At 49.1% G+C, this 22,160-nt stretch overlaps 1 protein-coding gene across 2 annotated transcripts in view; it reads right to left on the bottom strand.

Annotated features, from left to right (window-relative positions):
• Nucleotides 1-22,160, bottom strand: part of RALY (RALY heterogeneous nuclear ribonucleoprotein) — a 139,220-nt gene that overhangs the window by 66,510 nt on the left and 50,550 nt on the right. The window lies entirely within an intron of this gene.

Below are 22,160 nucleotides of genomic sequence, written 5' to 3' on the forward strand. Positions count from 1 at the left end.
GCTGTAGATGAGGGCCTTTACCTCAGCATCACCTGCATTTTCACCAGGACAGGAGATGGCTTGGTGACAAGGGGCAGACAACCAGTGACAGGACAAGGGGCAATGGGTACAAACTGGAACACAGGAGGTTCCACTTAAATATGAGAAGAAACTTCTTCTCAGTGAGGGTGCCAGAGCCTGGCCCAGGCTGCCCAGGGAGGCTGTGGAGTCTCCTTCTCTGCAGACATTCCAACCCGCCTGGACACCTTCTGTGTAACCTCATCTGGGTGTTCCTGCTCCGGCGGGGGGATTGGGCTGGATGAGCTTTCGAGGTCCCTTCCAATCCCTGACATTCTGTGATAGAAAAAAAAAAAAATGGCAGAGACCTCACCTCCTGCTGCATTTAGCAGACCACAGGTATCGTTTCAGGAGAAAACATCCGCACCGCAGGGAGAGGCAGCACAGGCAGGAGATGCAGGCAGGACCCTGCCCTATGTGCACAGCACATGGAGATGCTCTTAGGACAGAGATACAAGGAGGCAAGGTACCGTAGAGGGGAAAGCAGTCAGGAGACCCATGTTTCTGTTCACATACACCTTTTCCTCAGCTCTCTCTGCTCACTTCCCCACATAGAATCACAGAAAGTCAGGGATGGGAAGGGACCTCAAAAGCTCATCCAGTGCAATCCCCCCGCCGGAGCAGGAACACCCAGATGAGGTTACACAGGAAGGTGTCCAGGCGGGTTGGAATGTCTGCAGAGAAGGAGACTCCACAACCTCCCTGGGCAGCCTGGGCCAGGCTCTGGCACCCTCACCGGGAAGAAGTTTCTTCTCATATTTAAGTGAAACCTCTTGTGTTCCAGTTTGAACTCATTACCCCTTGTATTACTATTGGTTGTCACCGAGAAGAGCCTGGCTCCATCCTCCTGACACTCCCCCTTTCCATGTTGATCCCCATGAATGAGGTCACCCCTCAGTCTCCTCTTCTCCAGCTCCAGAGCCCCAGCTCCTCAGCCTTTCCTCACACGGGAGATGCTCCACTCCCTGCAGCATCTTCGTGGCTGCGCTGGACTCTCTCCAGCAGTTCCCTGTCCTTCTGGAGCTGAGGGGCCCAGCACTGGACACAATATTCCAGATGAGGTCTCACCAGGGCAGAGCAGAGGGGCAGGAGAACCTCTCTGACCTACTGACCACCCCCCTTCTAATCCCCCCCAGGTGCCATTGGCCTTCCTGGCCACAAGGGCCCAGTGCTGGCTCATGGTCACCCTGCTGTCCCCAGGACCCCCAGGTCCCTTTCCCCTGCACTGCTCTCCAACAGGTCGTTCCCAACTTACACTGGAACCTGGGGTTGTTCCTGCCCAGATGCAACACTCTACGCTTGCCCTTGTTCTATTTCATTAAATTTTTCCCCTCATATCACTGCCCTACTCTTGTGCCCATCCCCTCAGCATCTCCCTCTTCCTCCTTCACTGACAGAAAATGATGACACTGGACAGCCCCGACCTCCTCCTCCGCAAAGAAATCCTGTGCCAAATATTGTGATTCATCACACGAGTAAGAGCAGAGCCCTTCCTTAGTCTGAATGTTGATCTTCAATCTCCAGAGGCTTCTGCTGCCTGGAATATAAGCTTCACTTCTAATTAATGGTGTTGTTAAGGAAGTTAATGAATCTTTCGGCACCAGCAAGCTTTCAGTGGTGTTTTTCCAAGGGCTTTGTCAGAAAGACATCAGCATCACGTTACCCTCCTGGGGGAAGCTATTTTGGAGAGCGGAGACCCCAGCTCTGTGTTGAGCCACCTGTCTGTTCTGGGGCGCTGGGGCACCCAGGCCAGGGCAGTTCTGCTCCCGATCCCTCATCTTCCTCCGGTGCTTGTTCCGTGTGCTGGCTCTCACCTTCCTCCGTGGGGCAGGAAACATGAACCGCTTTAGGAACAGACAGCTTAGATTTCCCTTTTCTTGGGAAATCCGTGCAAGATGGGAAGAATCGCTGCCTTCGCCTACGGACCAGAGGGGCAGCCTGGATACACACGTCAGCCATTCACACCTATTTTTTAGGAGGAATGAAACCCAAATTACTGTTTGGAGCCAGAAACTTCTTCTGACCCTGGGAGCCCACCCCACATTTCAGAAGGTAACGCAAAGTGAGGTGAGGCCACCTGAGCCAGGAGATCCTCGGACTGAGCTCCTCGTTGGTTTGGAGTTTTATGCAATATAGATTTGTTTCCTTCTCAGCTCTGAACTTTGCTGACTCAAAGGAAAGTGATCTTTAACGATCCCCTAGATAGCTGTATTTTTCTTACCTAAGTGCACACAAATTGCAACCTGCAACCAATTAAACAGACGGTTTCTCATTTTTTCACAACAAACATCATTTGTAATTCCAAAATGTCAATAAAGAGTCCTTTTATATTCCACAGCATTTGCAACTTAGCTCAGTAATTTTGAAGTCAATAATTACAAAAAGGCAATTAGGGTATTAATTAAGAACTACCAAGTTACTTCATAAAACATTTTGCATATTTATCCACTTGCATGCTTTGCCCTAACTGCTCATAGCACACTGAATGCTGTTCCATCACTTTTCAGAGCAATGCATCTCTCCCCAGCCCTTCATCCCGGCCCCGCTCCTGGCTTACAGCACTGAGACAAGGGATGGATCTGGTACAGGGGGAGGGAATGATGAATCACGGAGGGATGAGCAGGATTTACCTTGAACTAAGCTGTGTTTGCTGATTGGAACAAGGTGGGAAAAAAAACCCAAAACAACAAACAAAAAACCAGCCTGTTCATTATGGAAAGGTTTAGTGAAAAAAAGAAGAGAAGAATTTTCTAAAAGTGTTATCGTCCACAATAACCACAATAGTTTCATTCTATAAATTATACATTTTGTTTCCTGCCTACTGTTCTGGGTTATTTTTAGAACTGAAAAATACAAGTGGCCCAGCCGAAAGCAGATTCTTGGTACTAAAAAGACAGTAGTCTGGCTCCCAATTCAGACATCCATGCATCCCTTCCACTGTCTCCCCCGGAAGAGGGTCTGGATACAGGACCTCCGAGCCAGGCAGGGTCCCCAAACTCTGGGGAGGCTCAGGACCCCAGACTGACCATGGCCACATTTGCCCATGGTCTTATCTCGCACCAGGACAAAGGAGAAAGGGAGAAGATGAGTCTGGAAGAAGACAGACGAAAAAGAAGCCAGCACCTTCATCAGATGGGACTAGCAGTTACTGAGTGTCCCCCAGTTCTGCAGAAACAACCCAACGGGGACAGTTGTGAACGGCCACCTCGGCCCTGTGCCCTCCTCATGCCTCGGCGGCTGTCTTGCAATCTGACATTTTCAGAAATACGACGTTGTTGTTATTATTATTATTTTTTTTTTCCACACTAATATCCTAATTCATAGGAGGCATTATCGATGCGACAGATTCTTTGCAAATTCAAACACGAAGGCAGGAAAGCTGCGTGCATCCACATGCCCAGACACAGAGGCGATGCACTCTGCTTTCCAAAGCTCTCGGTTGGAGGGATATTTCTGAGAGCAGAGTGCTAATGCAGCACAGCTTCAGATGGATCGGCAGCACACCACCTGCAGTATTAAGACTTCCATCAGCTGTCTTGTCACACAAAGAGCAGCATCTCAATAAAAACCTAATACCTTGCAATTTTGCAAGTTTGATATTAATACCAAGGCTTAAGAAGAAAATTCAAGTCAGCTGAATACAGTCGGCTGTTCTTCCAGTTTGGCGATGCTGCTACCTGAGAATGAGCTGCACTGCAACAACAAGGTAGCTCTGGCACTGTGGTAGCAAACACAGATGCTACAAAAATGAAGGCGAAGAAGCCCAAAACATGCCCTAGGGACGGACACACTATAGTAGACGTTACAGAAATACTTGTGTAAGTGAAACGAGGTTAGGCAGACCATAGAGATTGAGGACCAGAGAAAGGCAGGCACACGTGAGAAGGCCCAGCGACCAGATCAGAAGCCTGTCTGCAGGCCAGTAGGAAGGATCTTGTTTTTGTAACATGCAGCAATGTCACAGAATCACAGATGGTTTGGGTTGAAGGGCCCTCCCCAGCCCCCCCAGTGCCCCCCCTGCCATGAGCAGGGACATCTGCACCAGCTCAGGTTGCTCAGAGCCCCGTCCAGCCTGGCCTGGGATGTCTCCAGGGATGGTTCAGCCACCACCTCTCTGGCCAACCTGGGCCAGGCTCTCACCACCCTCAGGGCCAACAATTTCTTCCTCGTGTCCAGCCCGAATCTCCCCTCTTTTAGTTTAAAACCATCACCCCTTGTCCTATCGCAACAGGCCCTGCTGAAAAGTCTGTCCCCATCTTTCTTATCGGCCCCTTTTAAGTCCAGAAAGGCCGCAATACAGGACAAAGGGCAAACAGGACAGCAGCGAGCGGCTGGCAGAGCCCCTCCTGGGGCTTTGTTTTCTCTTGCAATTGAATTAGATGCTGATAAGAGATGGTGAAGGATTTTCGTACCACATGTGGCTCTGCAATGGAACTTCTGATCTATGGATTACAGTTTACCAAGCAGGCAGCTCTGGGGAAAAATGCTTATGAGGAAGAAATGCCATCACTGTGAAGAAAAGCTCAGGGAACCATTTTCCGGGGTCATTTCTCTTAGAAAAACAGCCCTATAAGGTCACAGAAAGACTCTTAACCAAGTGACAGGGACCCAGCAGGTGGCTCGGAGCAGGACGACTCCCATGTCCTCATCCCACAAGGCTCATGTCTGAGCCCCACTCACAGCACCTTCATCAGCGCTTGCTTTGAGGCAAACAGGGCTGAGCTTGCTTCCAATTACTTCTCCAAAGAAGTAAAAACAATGCTGTGTGGTTTTACTTCTGAGGTCCACTACAACCAGGCAGATGGCCCCAAGATTTGGGCTTGTGCCATAAATGAATCCAAGACCTTCTGAACAGCCAGCCATGCCTCTGACCTTCAGCTTTTGAACTCACGCTCATCTGAATAAAACCCCATGTGCCAGATACTGGGACAGAAGACCAGCCTCTCTCTCTGATTAAAACATTTACCATGGACTTACCCATAGCCACAAGTATCTCGCACACATCTGTGACTGCAGACCAAAGCCAGTATTACTCCTAAAAAGTCAAACAGGTCATCGCAAAGTAGCCAGCAATATTGTCTGAGCCTGATTTCGAAAATCCCAGCAGAACAGCTGTGGGTGAGCCATTAGCAGTGATTCACCTTACACAACATTAGGCACTTTTCATGACCCATTGGTTGGGAAATCCTTCTAAAGCCAATGGGAACTGCCACAATAGTGTTTGCAAGCCCTGTGTGCTGCCCCGGTGAGGTGCACGGGCAGTGGGGAGCCACAAAATCCCCTTCCCGTGCCGAGGGTGCCCATGAGCTGACCCTGCAGGATGAGGATCATAGAATCATTGAATCATTTTGGTTGGAAGAGACCCTTAGAGTTGTTAAGTTGAACCATAACCTAAATCTAGGACTACTCCATGTCCCTGGGAAGCTCATCTCCGCATCTGTTCAACCCCTCCAGGGACGGCGACTCTACCAGTGCCCTGGGCAGCCTGTTCCAGTGCTTCACAACACCGTGGAAATTCCCCCACCGCAGAGTCCTAAAGCTAAAAATCCAAGAAGAACCCAAATTTTGTATTGCTCATCAAGCTTTCCAGCGGCTCCAATTAATGCTGCTACACTATGTATAACCCGTAATTCCTCTCTGAACCATTGCACACAGCATATGTGAGGCATCACCCAGGCTTCCATCTTCAGCTCACAGCACTGAGGCCCTACAACCACCAGCTTTTTCCCCAAATCTCCCCATAGGTGGGTGTCAGAGACTTTCTGATCCAGGACAGGCAACTGCAGGTTCCTCCAGCCCTGGGGCTGGGCAGAGGCACCAAACAGCAGCGGCTTCCACCTCTCTTGGTGCATCATTTTGACGCGGTCCATCGAGCCTTGAACCCCCCTGGACCACGAAAGACACCATTTACACTCTGCTTGTAGAAAGAAAGGCTTGGCTGTTCCTCATTATAAACTTTCCATGCCCTTGTATGCTTTCTCCTCAAACTACAAAACGATATCACACCTTTGTACAATACTGTAGGTTTCACATGCCGCAAAGCAGCATCTATGTGCATTCCCGATTTCTGTGCGGCTTTGATTTACAGTATCCCTTAATTGTCTGTTTTGTTTACAACTCACAATGGAAAAGCTCCAGTACTGCTTTCCACCCCCTGCAAATACAGATATTGTTGTTTATGTACAGCTCCTTATTTGCAGAGGGCCTATGGAGATGAGATGTCATTCCCGGGGAAGGCAGATGCATTGAATCCATCGCCATGCAGAGGGGCCTGGGGTATTTCACAAAAGAACCATAGTTCACAACAGAAGATAAATTCTCCAAATGTTTATACATCCTTTCCTGTCAGTTACTATCTTGATACAAACTTGGAAAAAATAAAGCAAAAGTTCCTCTTTTCTAGGTCTAACAGGAAAGTGCAGGTCTCTGTTCTCCAGTTTTTCAGCTTGACCAAGTGGCAATGACAAAGGGAACTGCCTCTGTTTGTATTTCTCCTGATATTTAGAATCATAAAATATCTGAAGTTGGAAGGGACCCCTGACGACCATCAAGTCCAACTCCCTGCTCCTTGCAGGACTACCTAAAAGGAAACCACATTTAAACACATCCAGGTTTCTACCTCAAGTCTTGCTTAATGGATGCAGCTGTATGGTCTTAATTGTCTTTAAAAGTTTCCATTTATAGGTTGGGGGGGAAAAAGAAAAAAAATCTCCCAACCCAAAGTGCTGTAAACTGCTTTATGGGTGGGGTGGGGAGCCCTTCTCACATTAAAAAAGGATATTTCTATGTCTGCAGATATAAAACAACAGAGGTGGCAGAAAGCTCCTCTACTCTATGTAAGGATAAAAACTGTCAAAGATGGACAATGAGATATTCCTAAGTTAGAAGAAGGGTCAGTACTTCACAGACTTCTACATATTTCCCTGAACGCATCGGGAAAATGACCGACCTTCAGAACACAGACATCACATATATGAGCACAGATCTAATCGGAGTTATTTTTTAGCGATGACAGCTCAGGGAACTGTATACAGATAATCAGAATTTTGAGCCACAGCATGCCCACATCCTATACCTGTTCTACAGGAAAGCAGGAATAGCTCTAGACCTTGCCTTGCTGTGTGTTTTTTAAAACATGGTTCCTATTTCTGACCCTCTCCCACTTTTGGGCTCAGCTTGCAAATCGCTCTGTTACAGATGACAAAATAGCCCATGTACCTGCAGTAATTTATTTTCCAAACCCATTGTGGCAATGGCAGGAATTGGTCTGTAAGTAAACGGACCGTTTATCTATGGATCATAAATAAGAACATTCGATTCTTCATAATCACAGAGCAAAGCTGAAGATTCCTTCTTTGTCCAAGCCTGTGGACACCCAGCTACTGCGAGCCGCGCTGTGGTGGGCAGGGGACAGCCAAAAGTCAGAAGAAATGTCATTTATTGCCTCTCCCTTTCCACAATATCCTCACCATTTAAATGCAGGCCAGGAAAAATCTTCAGAACAGAAAGAGTTGAACTGTGAGCAGCCAAGGTGCCTCCAGGGCAGGTACAGCAGGCAACTCAGGGGAGAAGCCGCACCAGGTTATGGCCATCAAAGCTCCTAGATTTGGAAGACGCTTGTTGGAAAAGGACAAATTCCTTACCACGGCAACTTGGATGAGAATTACTGAGAGTTAATTTTGAGACGCTTGTTGGTTGGGGTGGAAACTAAGCACAAGCAAGGCAGAAACCCAAAGGAATTACAAGGCAGTAAGGTCACCAATGGGGGAGAAATTCAGCTGAGTAATTCTGGGGTGGGGGGAAGAGTAGGAAATGATGCTGGTAAGCACAGGGTGAAATCAAACTGGAGAAATCAATAAAGGGAAAGGACAGTGGGGGGTGATTGGGATGCAGGAAAAGATAAATTAAAGGCTTGCCCAGGGGTTATGATGGCTAGTGAGCAATAAATTAAATAAAAGAGGGCAACAGGGACAAGCAAGGTAGTGTGAAAAAAATAATTAAAAGGAAGGGAGGCATAACCAAGGCATAAAATATGGGTGCTGGTGGAAAGATTAGAGGACCCAGGGAATGAAGAGGCTTTCAAAAGTAAAAGAGCCAAGGCAGAGGCTGTAAAGGCTGTGACCATGTGTGAGGGTCAGATAAACGATTCAGATGCGTTTTCAAGAGTATGAGAGGCAGGAAACCATGGGAGAAGAAAGGAAGCATCTTGCAGAAGGAGGTGGCGTTGCTGGTGCTGAGGTACTGGTACACCAAGCTTCTCTCCTTGGATTTTGCAGCCAAGTGTAATGGGGTACTGACCCCCCATCTGCCTGCAAACAGCCTCCTTCCCCCCACCCCGCAGCCCCCAAAGCAGAGGGCACAGGTGCTGCCTGCAGGATGAGGCAAGATGGATTATTTTAGCTGGCTGTCCTAAACATGTCTGCTGAGACACAAGGAAAGGGGTGAGCAGGTCTGACTCAAGCTGGCTGCCCCCTCTGGCTCTCCAAAATAAAACCACAGCCCTCCCTGCAACCATTTCTGAAGGGATCCCCCAGCTCCGGAGCAACATGCACCAACATCTGAGCCAGCACAGCTGAGCTCAGCCCATGCTCTGGTGTGGATGTGCCCTGTTGACTTCTCCAGGCTGATGGGACAGGCAGACTTTGGGTGGTGGGCAGAGGACCTTGGCCTCAGGGATTTATGTGGCAAGCACAGACTCACATCCAAGTCCCTGCTGGGTCCATTTGCCACTGAGGACTTGAATGCTGGGCCTGAAACCACACAGGGGAGCACCCTGTTTGCCTTGGGGGTTCTCTTGAGGTGAGCTGGCTTCACACTTTTATACTGAAGCTGTTCGACTTTGAACAAAATAATGACAAGTGTGCTGGGAGAACGGGAGCTGGGGCTGGATGGAGCAAGCACAGCTCTGCAGCCTGGCAGCCGAGCACCTCACCTGGGCATGGGGGAATCTGGACTTTCTCAATCTTTGCGAGACAGGAGCAGAGCAGCTCTCCGGTGGATCCTCACTCAGCCGTGCGGCTGTGCTGAGCATCAAGGTATCAAACCCCCGTGTGCTCAGGGCCGCTGTCCTGCCCAGAGCCCCGTGGGGTCAGCCCCAAACCCTGCAGTCATAGATTCATTCTGGTTGGAAAAGACCCTCAAGCTCATTGAGTCCAACTGTTAACCCAACACTGGCACTAACCCACGTCCCTGAGAACCTCATCTCCATCTGTCCAACCCCTCCAGGGATGGTGACTCCAGCACTGCCCTGGGCAGCCTGTTCCAATGCCCAACAGCCCTTTGGGGAAGAAATTGTTCCCCAGATCCAACCTCAACCTCCCCTGGCGCAACTTGAGGCCGTTTCCTCTGGTCCTGGCGCTTGTTCCTGGGGAGCAGAGCCCGACCCCCCCTGGCTCCAAGCTCCTTTCAGGCAGTTCAGAGATCAGAAGGTCTCCCCTCAGCTCCTGTTCTCCAGCTGAACCCCCAGCTCCCTCAGCCGCTCCCATCACACTTGTGCTCCAGCCCCTCACCAGCTCCGTTCCCTTCTCTCAACTCCCTCCAGCACCTCGAGGGCTTTCTTGGCACGAGAGGCCCAAAACTGAACACTGTATTTGAGGTGGGGCCCCACCAGTGTCAAGTTGAGTGGAATGATCACCTTGTCCATCACCTGCTTCCCGGTCCCAGGTGCATCACTGGGACAGCAGCAATTACCCATGGACTGGGGGTACAGTGGTTTGCAAAGGATTTACAGTTGTGTGCCAGAGAGGATAAGCAGCAGATGATCAGCTCTGTGCAGAGCAGCATGGAGTGTCCCAAAGCCACCAGTTTTGCAGTGCCAGATTCTGTGTTTGTAATTCAGCTCTGCAGCGGTCAGGACCCGGGCAACCTGGATGGGACCAGCTGCTCGGCAGGAACAGGCGGTCCTGTCTCTGGCCTCAAAAGTGTCCTTCCAGCCCAGGACACCGGTGCACTCACAGGGCTGCTCAGGACCATTGCAGCCTCCTCTGGTTATCACGTCAGCATGAGCAGCGAGCTGCGTGAGCTGCTACTGACCATCACCCCAAAGCTTCCTAACCCAGAATTTCATTAGCAAGCTGTTAATTGCTACTGCAGTGCATGTGGTGGTTTGCTTTTGGAGGATTTCTCATGCAGAGTAGAGATGCAATTTTTAGAGGAGCTGAAGACTGGGGGTATGTGTAGGGGAAATAATTACATTAGTATTTTCAGGGCCTTCAAATCACAGGGGAAAAGAAAGAATTGGACAAGTCTGGATCACTCCTGCCCTTACAGCAGCATTCTTTGAAATGAACAGGCTACCTCGGTGCTCAGAGACAGCTAAGAAGATTATAAGCAAAAGACACCTATACCAGAGGAGGGAAGAAGAAATAATAAAGACATTCAAAGCTATGACAAGCAAATAATAAACATAAATAAAGCTGACTTTTTTGGATATACCAGGAGAGGTACAAGCAAGATCAATACAGCAACAGCCAAAGCAAGGAATAGATTCAGAGCATCACCATGGGGCAGAGCCACCCAACCCAGAAGACAGCACAAGGACTTTCATGGGTCTCAGTGGCCACCAATCAGGCACTCCAGTGAAGGGAAGCAGAACAAGAATTAATGCATAATTAACAACATCAGAGAACATCAAATGGGCTCCCTAACTTCTCTCAGCCCTAATAAACTTTGCTTTGGCTTCTATTTGAACCAGACTATAGACAGCAAAGTTATAGCTCATTGTACCCTACACCCAGTAGGAAGCAGGTGAGGTCTTGGGGAAGTTGTCATGTACACAGACAAGGGGAGGGGTGTATTTCCACTCCTTTTTAACATACCAGAGCAGAGACACACGGGGTATTAGTCTAATGAAATACTAGTTTGAGGTCACCACGGTGCAGAGCCGGGTGCCGCAGGGGTCTGATCACAGGGAGCCCGTGCTGGATCCAGAGCCAAGCACGCCTTCCTGAGACCCCACTGCACATCTGCACCGAGACACAGCCTGTCCTTATCCTGTGTGCAGTTCTGCAAATTCACAAACTCAGCCTGCACACACAGACCCCAGGGTCATTTCCCACCTCTTGTAGCATCCCTCTATATTTGCTACTGAGATTCACTAAGAATTTTGGTGCACAGCAACAACAAAAGCTGCCTTATTCTTTTATACAAAGGCATAAGGAGATAAGCGAGAGCACTTGGGTTATTGCAGGGTGATGGTTCATCATACCAGGGCATCGCTCACAGCCACCAGCTGGCAACCAGCTTCACAGGGCTTTAAATTAACCCCACCGAACACTCAGCCAGTGCAGGTGCGGTGTCCGCACATCCAGCTACCTGGTCAGCGGTAACTTGCTCAGCTGTTGTAAGACAGGCTCTTCCACCTGTGTGCAGGGAACCTGTCACTGATGTTTCCCAAACCTGTATTACACAAAGGTGCATGGCCTCGAAGTTATGTACGAGGCAGATCTGCTGAGCAGCACAACATTCCCCTCCCAAGTTACTTCTCTGAATAGAACTCCATTTGAAGCTTTTGCCCTTTAAAACATTAATTCCTATAATTACTAACCCTCCTAACTACAAAGAGTCATTGTTCAAGGGTATGGCATTAATGACACCCTCAACTCATCCAGCTTCAGAGAGGCCTGAGACTGCCCTGCTGATTGCAGGCAGCACCTTCGAAGCAGAAATCTGCCACTCAAGAGGATTCACACAAAATCTTTGTTATTCCCTGGTTTCAGCTGCATTGGAAGAGACTCAAGTACACATATATTCTATGCACTCTGTGGCCACACACTGACGTGACAGGTCCAGAGCCCAGTGCCCCCACCAACCCTCTCAAGCTGAGGTTCATCTGACACCACGGCTCCAAAGACAATGCTGCTGCTTGGGGAACCCCAGAGACAATCCAGGTTCGGTTCTGTGCTTCATGCAACCCTGGCATGTGTTCAATCTGCAACCACAGCCCGCAGGTGAGATGGGCCCAACAAGGCAAATGGGATGAGGTCAATGTGGAGGGGGAGATAACCCACAGGAGGTCACCAGGGCACAGGGGCCACGTCCTGGTTCCCAGACAGCACAGGAAAACCAAGTTTTTTGGCAAAGACGCAGAAGGACAATACAGGGTTTGGCTATTAGGCTTTTCCCTAGCGTGCAGGAAAGAATGGGCAAGCAGACGACCACGACTGCCATGGTCCCTGTTTGTCCCTCTCCTGTGCAGGGCAGAACAGCCCGTCACCGAGAGCTTGTCCCTGCAGAGGAAAGCTGGGGACCCAGATCAGCCCTCCAAGGTTAACCAGGACATCCCCAGGTCACCCTTACCGACCTTCTCACCCTGCTTTTTTTAGTCAAACCTCCATCCTCAGGAATAAAAGACAGGATTTTAGAAAGAAAAACAAAACAAAAAAAAACCCCCACAAACAAAAAAAACCAACAAACAAACAAACAAACAAAACCCCAGCTCCACACAGCTCATCATAAACACAGGGTGCGTGGCATCCAGCATCCTTTGGATACTACAGCACACCAGGGAATCCAGCCTGAACTTTCCAGGCAGCACAAAGTCCCTTACATTAGTCTTTGTGTCACACCCCAGCCTGCAAAAGGTCAGCGCCTTATAGAAGAAACACATATGATAATGAAACGCTACAGATTAGGGGGCCACAAAATAAGCAACTTTTTAGCTCATTTCCTATAATCTGCAATGCAAGCCAAGCTGGAAGCAAATCTCAGGCCTAGATTTCTACTGATGAAGGAATGCAGCCATCTGTCTGTTTGCCTTTTCTGCACTTCTTGCTAACCCTTATTTCTCTCCTTAAAAAAAAAAATTTAAAAAAATCCACACTTGCACATCATATTTGATGCATGTGACAAGGTCAGAGCCATCACATCCCATCAAGCACGTGCCGATACAGCCTCGCAATGGGAAGCTGAGAAAAGATGTGCAAAGAGAGTTCTATTTTCAGATTTTCATTTCAAGGCATCTCCTTACCTTCTGCTTCCTGACTTAGAGTTCCAGTACTCAGCCAGAAAGCTGCATCTGATTAGGAGAGGACACAGTGAGTGAGCAGCACTGATGTACTTGGTTGTCTCCTGTCCCCCACGTCTGAGCACCTCATGGAGTAATGTTTTCATGGTCATAACACCAGTTCAAGCTGGAGGAGAAAGACTATTATTCCTATTGAAGGCTGAGAATTGAGAAATTCAGGCCCAGCTCCTTCAACACTGACTGGACAACTTGGATGGCTGAAGGCAGCCAACTGGCCAGGGAACCTGGGAAAATTATGGTGGAGAACCTGAACCCTGAGCAGAGACTTAAACCTGGCTTCATCTAGCACTAAATCCTGTCCCCTGGCCTTTCTCTCCATAACAAACACCACCCCTTGAGCGGGCAGCAACTGGTGTGTGATAGGAGAGGCAGAAAACACCTTGTAGGTGATGAGGAAAACAAGCCAAGGTGGTGAGGACCAGGTGGTTGAGAAACAGGTGTGAAGAGCCCACCCTCAGTCCTTCTGGCCATCAGCATGTTTCTCTAAGGAGTTAACCATAGAATCATAGAATCATTTCAGTTGGAAAAGACTCTCAGGATCATCGACTCCAACCATAACCTAACCTAACTCTAGCACTAAACCATGTCCTTAAAAACCTCATCTAAATGCCTTTTAAACCCCTCCAGGGACGGTGACTCCAGCACTGCCCTGGGCAGCCTGTTCCAATGCCCCACAGCCCTTGGGGGAAGAAATTGTTCCCCAGATCCAACCTCAACCTCCCCTGGCGCAACTTGAGGCCGTTTCCTCTGGTCCTGGCGCTTGTTCCTGGGGAGCAGAGCCCGACCCCCCCTGGCTCCAAGCTCCTTTCAGGCAGTCCAGAGATCAGAAGGTCTCCCCTCAGCTCCTGTTCTCCAGCTGAACCCCCAGCTCCCTCAGCCGCTCCCATCACACTTGTGCTCCAGCCCCTCACCAGCTCCGTTCCCTCCTCTGCTCCCTCTAGTATTTCAATGTCCTTCTTGTGACGAGAGGCCCAAAACTGACGCCAGGATTCAAGGTGTGGCCTCCCCAGTGCCCAGGACAGTGGCACAATCACTTCTCTGTGCCAATAAGTACAAGCCACCTCACTCCAAGTCTGTGAGCACTCCCTTGAGTTCCACTCAAATTCACGCCGGCTGGGTGCCCGTTCAATGAACACACACACAGAGCCAGGGGTGTGCCTGTGACAGACACCAACACCCAGGCCTGCTCCGATGTTCCCTCTGGAGCCATTCTGAAACTTCTAAGGTTTCATTCTGCAAATATTTTCATCTGAAGTTTGAGCACAGGCATTATCCTTAACCACAGCAAAAGAAATTACTCGTGTCATCATCTGTCAGCTGGTGCTTACACAAAAAGTTATTTGGGAAAAGATTTTGCATTTTCCTTTCATGCACTACCTTAATCTGAATTAACCTTCGGGTCTTGAGAAGCTCTGAACAATGGATAGTTTCAAAAAGCAAATCCAATATTGGAAAAAAAAAAGTCCCCAAATCAGATAATTTAAATTGACACGTTATTTTGATAAGATCAAGATTTACAGAAAACTTCATTCTCAGATACAGTATTCGTTATGAATTGCTTGCTCAGCTCTTAAAAGAATCAACATTTTGGTTGATTGCAGGAAACCAGCTCAGCTCTAGAAATTAATTGTTGATTCAGGAAGGTATTATTAACCCATGGCTCTCTCTGAGCATAAGAATTCTGACTGAATTTATAGGCTTAAAATTAGGCATATGCTTGAGCTTTTTGGTTTATCAAGGTTTAAAAATCTCAAACTAGATAGCACACATGATCTGGTGGACTGCATTGTAAGTGAAGTCATTTTTGATTTTCTCTTCAGCCTTACGGCCCTCAAATATCACCGAATGACCTGCCCTTCTCATATACCAGGAGAAGCCTGAGCTACATAACTCTGCTTGCAGACTGCACCGTCGGCTGGCACGTCCAGGGCAGGAAGGTCCCCAGGTAGAGCTGCTGGCAATGGCCTGTCATGCGACTCGGCATCTGGAACCACCGCGACTTTCCTGTAGAGTGGCTGAGAGCTTCATGCAATTAATTTGCTTATCTAAAAGTTCAGGTAACCATGGGGACAGAGCAATGAGGCTGTTTATAAAGGGTTAATTAGCATCTCATCTTCCACTCGCTCCCAGCAGAGCCATGTGAGCCTGGCACGGGCAGAAATGAGGGAACAGCTTCTCCAAGAACTTCTGTGAGGCTCCAGCATGAAAAATGGCAGCTCAGCATGTCAGGATTTGGCTCTTGTTGGAAAACCAGATCCTTTATCAGAACAGCTTGGGTTCCCACTCATGGCCAGCTAAGCTCAGCTCTACATAGACAGAACACATGTGGAGGTAAAGGAGGGGACAGCTCCATCACGGAGAACTTTGGAACAGGCCAACACCAGGATCTGAGCCTGCAGACCACAATCCTGGTGCCCGCAACTGCTAGATGACTCCTAATCACAGAATCACAGAATCACAGAATGTTAGGGATTGGAAGGGACCTCGAAAGATCATCTAGTCCAATCCCCCTGCCAGAGCAGGAACCCCTAGGTGAGGTTACACAGGAAGGCGTCCAGGCGGGTTTTGAATGTCTCCAGAGAAGGAGAATCCACAACCCCCCTGGGCAGCCTGTTCCAGTGTTCTGTCACCCTCACTGAGAAGAAGTTTCTTCTCACATTTAAGTGGAACCTCTTGTGTTCCAGCTTGAACCCATTACCCCTTGTCTTACTGTTGGTTGTCACCGAGAAGAGCCTGGCTCCATCCTCGTGACACTCACCCTTTATATATTTATAAACATTGATGAGGTCACCCCTCAGTCTCCTCTTCTCCAAGCTAAAGAGACCCAGCTCCCTCAGCCTTTCCTCACACGGGAGATGCTCCACTCCCTTCATCATCTTCGTGGCTGCGCTGGACTCTCTCCAGCAGTTCCCTGTCCCTCTTGAACTGAGGGGCCCAGAACTGGACACAACATTCCAGATGAGGTCTCACCAGGGCGGAGTAGAGGGGAAGGAGAACCTCTCTGGACCTACTAACCACCCCCCTTCTAATACACCCCAGGATGCCATTGGCCTTCTTGGCCACAAGGGCACAGTGCTGGCTCATGGTCATCCTGCTGTCCACCAGGACCCCCAGGTCCCTTTCCCCTACACTGCTCTCTAATAGGTCATTCCCCAACCTGTACTGGAACCTGGGGTTGTTCCTGCCCAGATGCAAGACTCTACATTTCCCCTTGTTATATTTCATTAAATTTTTCCCCGCCCAACTCTCTAGCCTGTCCAGATCTCGCTGGATGGCAGCACAGCCTTCTGGCGTGTCAGCCACTCCTCCCAGCTTGGTGTCATCAGCAAACTTACTGATAGTACACTCGATCATCTAATCATCTACACTAATCATCTTCAATCGAAACAATCTCTGACATGCTCTGTCATCATGACAAACTTTAGTGCCAAGATCATGGCTTTTCTCGCCCAAAACTCATCCGCTTCCCTGCAGACAATGGTCATGGACCAGGGCCTCTGTGTGAGGAGAGCACTCCTCTCACCTTGCCTTTGCTAGACGGGCTCCACAGCCTGTTCTCACTATGCAAGCATGAGCCTACTCAAGACAAAACCTGTTCCAGATGAACCAGCTGCCTGGGAACACCCTCCAGCCAACTGCTGACAAATATCACACACATCATTAGATGATTTTTAGCACAGACATGTGGGCAATCCTTCCAGAGAATCTACTAAAAAGGATTTTTAACTAGGTCTTTGCATTTATTTACTATGGCTAAGAACTGGGGAGCATTAACTTTGGAGGAAATTTCTGTTCCTGTCCTCTGCAGCCCAGACCACCCTTCTCCTCGGTTCTCCAGGGTTCAGAGTCACCATGTCAGCTCTGCCTCTTGAAACAAGAATTACAGCCTTATTTTATAGGGGACCTCATCACACTGAGCCTGTAGCAAAAGAAAATCCTCTTCAGAGTCACCAGGATTCCCAGAACTTTGGCAGAAAGGGTCAAGACAGATTTGCCCTCTTTGGGTCGTCTCAAGGGCCCCATTGCTGGAGCACGCTGGGAGCGTGCACACTTGAACCTGCTTATCCTCACGGTTCTCTTTCATTTTCTGGGGACAGCTTGGGGTCACCAGGTCTATGAAGAGACACCACAGGTGCAACAGATCCTGGTCCACTCTCCTGGCAGCTTTTTAACCAGTTCTTCCTTCCTCCACCTCTTAGTTTGCCTAAAAGGGGTCTCTCTCTTTGAGTATTTTACACAGGTCTATTTTGACTCAACAGTTTGCACAGTAACCAATGGCCCAAGCGGGCTGCAGGTGACAGCATGCGTGTCCAGTGCTCCAGCTGCAGAGGAGATGGTGCGAATTGGCGTCATATCCCAATTTTTGCACCTCCATGTCACTCGCTGCTGGGACCATGCTCTGCAGGAGACAGCGGTGACAGGTCTAAAGCCTCTCCTCCCTTTTATTGCTAAACAAAACCACGTATTTTGTTTTATCTAGTGGGAATTGTCTGGGGCTAGTGTCAATTATTTGGATTTCTTCTCCTTTTCCGAGAGGTTTTCAAAAAAACACACAAGCCCCTGGGGACAACTGAAGTGGACCGCACTCTTGGGATAGGAGACTGTCCCTGGTCAGAAACACGGGGGGCTGGTAGCAGGGCTCAGAGAGCCCAGCACACCGCACCCTGCTCTGAACTGCTCAACAGTTCACCTTCACCTGCTCCTCCACAGCCATCCCCGCACTGGGATGTTGCTGATGAGATAACTGCATTGAATAATCCTCCCAGCACGTGCTTGCAGAAGAATGAAGAGAAATACGAGGAAAGGCTGAGGAGCTGGGGCTCTTGAGCTGGAGAAGAGGAGACTGAGGGGTGACCTCATTCATGGGGATCAATATGGAAAGGGGGAGTGTCAGGAGGATGGAGCCAGGCTCTTCTCGGTGACAACCAGTGATAGGACAAGGGGCAATGGGTGCAAACTGGAACACAGGAGGTTCCACTTAAAGATGAGAAGAAACTTGTTCCCGGTGAGGGTGGCAGAGCCTGGCCCAGGCTGCCCAGGGAGGTTGTGGAGTCTCCTTCTCTGCAGACATTCCAACCCGCCTGGACACCTTCCTGTGTAACCTCATCTGGGTGTTCCTGCTCCGGCGGGGGGATTGCACTGGATGAGCTTTCGAGGTCCCTTCCAACCCCTGACATTCTGGGATTCTGCAAAATAAAGAACTTGTGCATGCACACATCTGATCAACACTGCAGACACCCTGCCATCCAATTGCCTCCAGAGGAATAAAAATTAAAACCAAAACCAAACCAAGCCGCAAAGGGCAAAGCCAGTGTGCAGCAGGCAGAGGACTTGCCCACTCTTGTTGAAACATCAGAGCTGCAAAGCATTGCAAACAGCAGAGCCAGCAGCCGGGCCCAGGCTGCCCCTGCCCTCACAGCTTCACACGCTGCTGCTGCGCCTAAAGCCCTGGAGCTGCTTTCTGATGGTTTGTGACACCTGCAGAGCCTTTGGAAAGAATTACAACTTCACAGTGAGACGTGACTTGTCCTACTACTGTTCATTTCCTTGACAAGGTATCTTAGTCACAGAGGGTGGCTTGTTCCCAGAGTCAGGCTTTTTTAGACCTGATCATGACCCCCGTGAAGGCACCGTTCGTGTCCCACCAGCACCCCGGCCACCGCGGCCTTAGCCAGGGCCTGCGCCACCACCAGCTGCCCGGGGCGCCGGCACCGCCACCTCCTCCTGACCCGCACCGTCTTTTCTAAAGTAAGAACCTGTTACACCACGTCCTGCCCTGGCCCGCGGGCTGCTAAGAAGGTCACTGCCAGATCACAGCTTAACGGGCTACCGAGTGCCGGCCTAATCCTGGAAGGACAGGAACTGCTGGAGCTGGTAAATGACCCGAGCAAGCGATTACAGTCTGGATTTATTTGCGATTAGACACTGTGACAGCCCACTGTTGTTTTTTTTAAGACAAACAAAGTTTCATCCACAAAGTTTTTGTTGAGCTACTTAAGGACACTTTGTGTGTCCCGCCCCTGTGAGGTGGACTCAGCTATTTCTGTGACGCTCCCTGCATTGCTGGAATAATGGGCATTTTTATCAGCCTTCCTAGTTCTCCAGAGTTATACTCTGTGCTCTTCTCCAATTGTCTGAATGAGATCTTTTCACAGATTTTCCTGCAACCCCCAGTAAACAGGTAGTTTAACAGCTCCCTCTGGAATCAACCTGTATTCTGTGCACTCCCAATAATGGGAGGGAGAAGTGAAAAATGAAAAAGCAAATAATCAACCAGCAACATCCAAGAGTTCAGAAGTCCTGTGAAAGTGAAGAACTCATCAATTGAAGGAGGTGCTGCAGCTCAAGCCCTGCAGTCTGTGCACACAGGATAAAAGGAGTTTTCCTCTTAAGGGACAGCACAGCTGTAGCTACTTACAATAAATACCATGTATGAAAAGAACACTCCAGTTTAAAGCACTGTTTAATACACCAACAGCCAAAACAAAACTTTTAAAAACTTCTAGTGGTCTTCTTTTTAAAAGTGTCTTGAATATTCAAAACATAAGGTATTTCTTCGATGCTGCTGAATCCCATAATTTCATTTGCCAAGTTAAATCCTGGTCTATGGAATTAGGGCACAGTAGTTGTCTTATTCATGCAGAAGAGAGTTTTTAGCCAGCTCATTTGTTTAACATATCTGTATGTCAGAATGTGTCAAGATGTTCTCACTTCTACTAAGGGAAGGTATATTAAGCTAGAAGCAGAAAACGGTTTTAGACAAATCAAAAGCAAACTCAAATTCCCTTTCTCGGTCAAACTCTTGATTTTGGTCTAAAAAAGTTCAGGTGAGTCTTTAGCCCTCTGTTATTTAGAGCTTCCTAGATTAGATTTCCAAATACGCCAAGAAGTGTTAAACCACTGGATCTTTATTTGCTGTACGTGGTATCTCCTGAGGACCACGAAGTAACTGCAGAGCTCCTACCTGTACAAGATGTTTCACCTGATCACATTCATTTTTTTTCCCCTCCTACATAAGTTCCCAGGGAAAAACTTAACCATGATACCAATTAAAACAGATGTTTTATGCCGGGACTGTAAACCATGCAGAACTGGAAACTGAGGACCTGGTTTTATCCATTTGTCTGGGAACTGGAGGGGAAAGACCCCTGTTGACAATATTACCTTGCCCCATCTCCACATCATGGATTGTGCATAGTACAATTGCATCCTGAAATCTTCATTCGCCCTCTGCTGCAGCAAACTCCAGGTTTCATTCACCCAGAGCCCTGATACTCCATTCTTACTGAAACAAAACTCCCACAAAACCAGGAAGAGACCTCCAAGCTCAGGTCTCCATCAACTTCATTGCAAGTTTCTATCAGCCACAGTGATTTCCAGACCAGCATTTCCCAATACTGAGGTCACACTGTCACTGGAGCCAACCCCTAAATCTTCTCCCATCTCCCCACAAAACCTCTTCTTCAAAGAGGTGCTTTCAGCTCAGCCCACCTGGCCAAGCTGGGTCTGGGGGATGCTAAAGCTCACATCCTGACAGTGCCATGTCTGTTGGCACTTATCTTCCTAAATTCCTGCCTGAGAACACTGCTGTACCTTTTGGGGATGGGGGAATTTCTCTATCCTGACTGAAGCACTAAGAAACACAGCCCTGATTTACTGGTGTTCAAGGAAATAGCACGACTGCACTTTCTCCCACCCTGTTTTGAAGAGGACGGTCCGCTTACCCTGTGCAGAGGCAGAACCAGGGATGTGATTAAACCCTGGGCACCCTCCTCCACCACAACGGCAGCTCTACAAGATTCGTGTCTGCCCGAGCACGACGTCCTTCACTTCACCCCAGCTTCTCTTTGCAAACTCCTGCTCTGGGGTGTGCACCAGGAGAGTCAAGAGCAGAGTCCACCCCTACATCACCCAGAAGTCAAGCTTGTATTCATGCTCACTCACAACAAACTGCAAATGTAACTCTTAGAAGAAATATAAACAATGAATCAGAAATGAAAACATGCCAAAACCTACTGTGTCCAAAACAATCGCAATTTGCCCATCGGGGCATAATTAATGCAATCTCATTTTTATTGCCAATAGCACATGAGGGAACAGCAGATTCTCAGCACATCCATCACCCTTTGATTCCTTGAACACTTACACGAGGCCAGGAAGAGGCCATTTCCAGCAGAAAGAGAAAACCTTCAACCTGAACCCAGATGAAGCCCACTCTGACAACTCCGCATCTCAGGCAACTGACCTGACTGCCCCAATCTCATTGTCAAGTCCCACCTCACACAGAACAGCAGCAGCTAGGAAGTGTGGGGATCTCTCCCACCATCCATCCCATCTAAATCACACAGAATGCCAGGGATTGGAAGGGACCTCGAAAGCTCATCCAGTGCAATCCCCCCGCCGGAGCAGGAACACCCAGATGAGGTTACACAGGAAGGTGTCCAGGCGGGTTGGAATGTCTGCAGAGAAGGAGACTCCACAACCTCCCTGGGCAGCCTGGGCCAGGCTCTGGCACCCTCACCGGGAAGAAGTTTCTTCTCATATTTAAGTGAAACCTCTTGTGTTCCAGCTTGAACTCATTACCCCTTGTATTACTGTTGGTTGTTACCGAGAAGAGCCTGGCTCCATCCTCCTGACACTCCCCCTTTCCATATTGATCCCCATGAATGAGGTCACCCCTCAGTCTCCTCTTCTCCAGCTCCAGAGCCCCAGCTCCTCAGCCTTTCCTCACACGGGAGATGCTCCACTCCCTTCAGCATCTCCGTGGCTGCGCTGGACTCTCTCCAGCAGTTCCCTGTCCTTCTGGAACTGAGGGGCCCAGAACTGGACACAATATTCCAGATGCGGTCTCACCAGGGCAGAGCAGAGGGGCAGGAGAACCTCTCTGACCTACTGACCACCCCCCTTCTAATCCCCCCCAGGTCCCATTGCCCTTCCTGGCCACAAGGGCCCAGTGCTGGCTCATGGTCACCCTGCTGTCCCCAGGACCCCTTCCCCTACACTGCTCTCTAATAGGTCATTCCCCAACCTATACTGGAACCTGGAGTTGTTCCTGCCCAGATGCAACACTCTACACTTG

The sequence above is a fragment of the Caloenas nicobarica genome, chromosome 15, assembly GCF_036013445.1.
Source record: "Caloenas nicobarica isolate bCalNic1 chromosome 15, bCalNic1.hap1, whole genome shotgun sequence".
NCBI classification, from domain to species: Eukaryota; Metazoa; Chordata; class Aves; order Columbiformes; family Columbidae; genus Caloenas; species Caloenas nicobarica.